Below are 5255 nucleotides of genomic sequence, written 5' to 3'. Positions count from 1 at the left end.
GGTGAGCTTAATTTCCTCCTTGCAACCTTCTTAGGTAATAAAAGTGACGTGGTCTGAGTGCTGAGGATAGTTTGTGAATACCCGAATATTTTTTCAGAAGATCTTGCTGGTTTGGTACCCCACTAAGAGATTGAATTCTCTATTGACTTAGTGTCCGGTGCAACATCAATTTTCATGGCACCATATAAATTTGCACCTGTCGAATTACACGAGTTGAAGATTTAACTCCAAGAATTGTTAGATAAGGGCTTTATCTGCCCAAGTACATTGCCTTGGGGACCACCAGCTCTCTTTGCGAAGAAGAAATATGGCACATTGCGGATGTGCATCGATTACCAAAAGTTGAACTGGGTGACTATTAAGAATAAGTACACATTACCACAAATAGATGATCTGTTTGACCAGTTAAAGGAGTCTCGTTGCTTTTCTAAGATTGATTTGCTATCAAGGTATCACTAGTTGAGGGTGAAAGAAGAGGATATTTAGAAAACGGCATTCCGTACACGGTATGGCCATTATGAGTTCTTAGTGATGCCTTTTGGGTTGACGAACACATTGGGCTTCATTTATGGATTTGATGAATCGAATCTTCTGTGAGTTCTTAAATCAATTCATGGTTGTCTTCATCGATGACATCTTAATTTACTTACCCCCAAGGAGAAACACGAGGAACACTTGCGGGTTGTACTTGAGTTGCTTAAAGCACATCATTTATATGCTAAGTTTGGAAAGTGTGAGTTTTGGTTAAAAGAAGTTAAGTTCTTAGGCCATGTAGTATCCGAGGAAGGAGTGACTGTAGATTTATCTAAGATAGATATAGTACAAGATTGGGAATAACCTAAGAATACCTTTGAGATCTAGATGGGCTTAGTCAGATATTACCGACGTTTTGTGAAAGATTTCTCTGGACTGGCCTCACTATTGACTAGATTGACGAGAAAGGAAATTAAATTTGTATGGAGTGAGACTTGTGAAAAGTTGTTTCAAGAACTTAAGGTTAGACTCACCACTACTCTAGTCTTGATTATTCCGGAGACGGGTTTGGGATATTCAGTTTATTATGATGCATCTTGAGAATGTTTGGGTTATGTATTGACGCAAGGAGGGAAAGTGGTAGCGTATGACTCACGGCAGTTGAAAACACATGAGAGAAACTATCCTACTTACGATCTAGAGTTAGCGGCAATGATTTTTGCCTTCAAAATCTGAAGGCATTACCTCTACAGGGAGAGATTTGAAGTGTTTTTCGATCACAAGAGTTTGAAATATATGTTTTTATAGAAAGATTTGAATTTCATACAGAGGAGGTGGATGGAGTTTATAGAGGATTATGATTTCGAGTTACATTATCATCCTAGGAAGGCCAACGTAGTAGCCGACACTTTGAGTAGGAAATTCGTGAGCAATGTAGCTAGCATTGCCATCTAGGAATGAGAGATATTGGACGCTATTGGCGAGTTTGACTTGCACCTGGGTGAATCCGTTGTGTTTGACACCTTATTTACTGCAGTTGCGCAACCTACCTTAGTTAGTCATGTTATGGAGGCACAACAGTGTAATGATGAAATAGAGGCTATCTAAGGAAAGATATCTAGTGAAAAGGTAGAGAAGGGCTTGAATGTGTATTTTGACTCGAGTGTGAGGTATCAATACCTTCTTTTTGTACCAAAATCTTGTAAGGAGGAGGTAGTCCGAGAGTTCCATCATTCATGCTTTGCGGTACACTCGGGAGGCACAAAGATGTACCATAACCTTAGTCACCAGTTTTGGTGGAGGGGGATGAAGAGAGATGTGGCCTTGTTTGTTTTGAGGTGCCTTATTTGTCAACAAGTGAAGATTGAGCATTAACGACCAGTGAGTTCGTTGCAACCCTTGCCTATAGCCGAGTGGAAGTGGAAGCATGTCAAGATGAATTTCGTTGAGGTAGGAGATCTTGTGTTTCTGAAAAAATCGCCGAGACGGGGTTTGATGAGATTCTGGAAGAACGAAAGTTGTTTCTTAGATTTATTGGGCTATTTAAGATTCTAGAGCAGATTAGAGAGGTAGCTTGCCGTTTGGCCTTACTGCCCCAACTTTTTGAGGTCCATGATGTGTTTCATATTTGTTTGCTCTGAAAATAGATGAGGATGCCTCGTATGAAGAGAGACCAATTTGAGTGTTAAATACTCGGGATCAAGTGTTGAGAGACAAGACTATTCCATTGGTTAAGGTGTTATGGCGACACCATGGGGTTAAGGAGACGACTTGGGAGCGTGACACGGATGTCCGTGAGAAGTATACAGACCTATTTGTTGATGTTTGACACTTGTATTAAAAAAATTATTCATGCTTGTAAAATGTAAACATTGTAAATGTTTTGGAAAGTTGAACTGTAATATTTTGTGTTGAAAGACTCTGTTTTATCATTATTACTAGTGTGGACGGTCAATGGTTTGATTTAAATCCGCTGGTTATTGGTTTAATTTAAATTTTGGGGATGAAATTTCTTGGGGGGGGGGGAGATTATAACGGTTCTGGTTTAGACCCGACCCATTCATCGCTCCTAGATCCGAGATTCCGTGTCTTTAATTGTTGTTCATGTCCTTTTCATCTTGTTGGTAGTTGGGTTGAGTGCTAGTTGTGTTTGAAACAAGTTGGGAGTTAGTTTTTCAAAAGAGTTGCAACCTATTTTCTTCTTGTTCAAGAGGTGTTTTGGTTGCTCGAGTGGTCTTTGAGATCTCCTAGTATTTTTGTAGGTTTGCAAAACTTTTGGGAATAGGGTGATCTTCGCTCAAGTAGTATTTCTTGGCTCGAGCGGCCTTCTACAGGTCTGCAAAACTTTTAGAAAAGGGTCATTGTGAGCTCGAGCGGTGCTTTTGGTTGCTCAAGCAGTGTCACTTACTGTGCATGATGCTCGAGTGGGGTTTTGGTCGCTTGAGTGATCTGTGCATATATCAGATCGGGAAAACAGAGATTTTAATCACTTTTTCATTCCTCTCTCTCTCTAAAACACCTCTAGCCCTAATTTCTTCACTCTCTCTCTACCGCTTCCTATAAAACCTCAAATACACCTTTACCCATTGATTTCTCCACCATAACTTTTTGGGGAAAAATATAGAGCTTGTCAAAAGCTTCATTCTAATCAAAGAATGTTGTTTTCAGCTCCATCAAAGTTTTACCCTTGCTCTATTCCTCTTTTACTCTTGAGGTAAGGATTTCTTCAACCTTTAGTATGATTAGCTTAGTTATTTTCTCTTTGAAAAGGGTTAGTGATATAGGGATTTAGGGTCAAACCTAGGGTTTGATTTTGAAATGTAAAAGAGGGATTGTTCAAATAGATTCTTGAGAAAGGTTGTGGAAGTGTAAAAAATCTTGGGTTGTGTTGAATTGTTTGGAATTTCTTTACTTAAATGTGATTTTTATAGTAAAGGAGGTTTGTTTGAAAACCATTGATATTTGATTTATAGAAGAAAGGGAAAAAATATGTTCGTTTTGAAAAGGTAAGAGGAATGTATATGTTGATGATGAGAGTAGAGTTGGATGTGTAACGCCCTAGCTTTTATATTACTCGAATTCTATGACCAAGCCATTATTATAGATTCAATTTCAGAAGTAACATGCAGAAACTCTTTACATTAACCAAAACAGATGAATAAAGATTCTCTCATCTGAATACAATATGAATACAACAGGAGAGTTATAAGTAATTAAATTGCCTGTAGGCTTACATCTTTTAAATTAAAAGAAAAGGTTTAACCCTTTTACATCAATGGCATTTCGTCCACATAAAAGGCCATGTGGCCAACAGATAAAGAAGATCCTTGATCTTGAAACACTTCTTGACGTTTACCTGAAAAAGAATTAGCAATGTGGGATGAACATAAAGTGCAATAGGGATCTCAACATGATCCTAAACAATAACAACATACAGACAGTTATGATCATGAATGTTTTATGTCATATCATATACATAATGTGACGGCTTATACTGAAAATATATTTATAAAGTTACTTTTCTCAAAATCATTCAATTTACCCAACAACACAAACAATTCACTTTTCTTTCTCATTTTCCATTCATAAATAACGCATCACAACTGGTTGTTTTAAAAATACTTTCACAAAACCCAATTACATCTCATTATTTATGTCCAATACAAAACATACATTCACTTCTGATACATTCATCACATTCCCTTGGCCCCAAGTCCATGGTCAAGAATCACTTTCAGCAACTCATCCAATACGCCTATGAACATGCATATATGTCCTAACACGAATACGAAATCAATACATGTATAATGATTACTACGCTATCACATAAAGCAACGCCGCCTCATTCAACCATAACCATCACCTACTCAAGATATACAAAGATACACCGAGACAAAACGACAAACGAAACAATGCTTTACCTGTCATAAGCACGGTAAGCCAATGATACACCGAGATAAAATGAGAAATGAAGCAGTGCTCTACCTGCCTTAAGCACGGTAAGCCAATGATACACCTTTCCATAACTAAATGCCAATTTACTAGACATAAACTGGAAGGTAATGGTGCCTCTGCCATGTGTAACATGCTCGGGGCGTACCCGTGCGCGTTAAACAATTTGGACCCTCAATTTCTTTGATCTAGTCTCACGAATGCAATGTGAAACATAGATGAGAGTCCAGATTTGGCAACTTTCATTGAAAATCCATTTTATTGAAATTTTGTCAAAAAAATGGACTACGTCATCAGATCTCAGAGTCGTCTCCTAATATTTATTTTGAAAAAATTAGGAAATCCGTGACTCGTGCCCAGGCCACTATTCGTCATAACCAAGGATGCTTGGCTCGGAATCTTAGGTATGAAGGGGGAAGCTCATTAGTTGAGCACCCCCGCTCACCCGATCAAAAGATCGGCTTTTATTAACCATGATATGAATTTTATTTTATTATATGTTCATGTTCTGATTATTTAATAAATCCTAAAATTTACTATGTGAAGCATACATGTTGTATACTAATTTTGCAAGAATTGGAACAATTTCAATTTCAATTTCATCTTTGTTTTCTAAAGGGTTTGAATTTGCCACCTCAAATGGGCTTAAAGTTTGTGAATTTGCCACTACAAAGTGGGCTTAAAGTTCGTAAATTTGCCACTTGACAAAATGGGCTAAAACGTACATTCATTGAATCATTCCAATTCAAGCAACAAGCCTTCATCCACAAGCATTCAAGCAGTTTATCAATTAAGCACTTAGTCTCATGGTAGGATGCTAAGCATAATAA

Source organism: Camellia sinensis, chromosome 11, assembly GCF_055761805.1.
Source record: "Camellia sinensis isolate YWXY chromosome 11, ASM5576180v1, whole genome shotgun sequence".
NCBI classification, from domain to species: Eukaryota; Viridiplantae; Streptophyta; class Magnoliopsida; order Ericales; family Theaceae; genus Camellia; species Camellia sinensis.
This window is presented reverse-complemented; position numbering follows the sequence as displayed.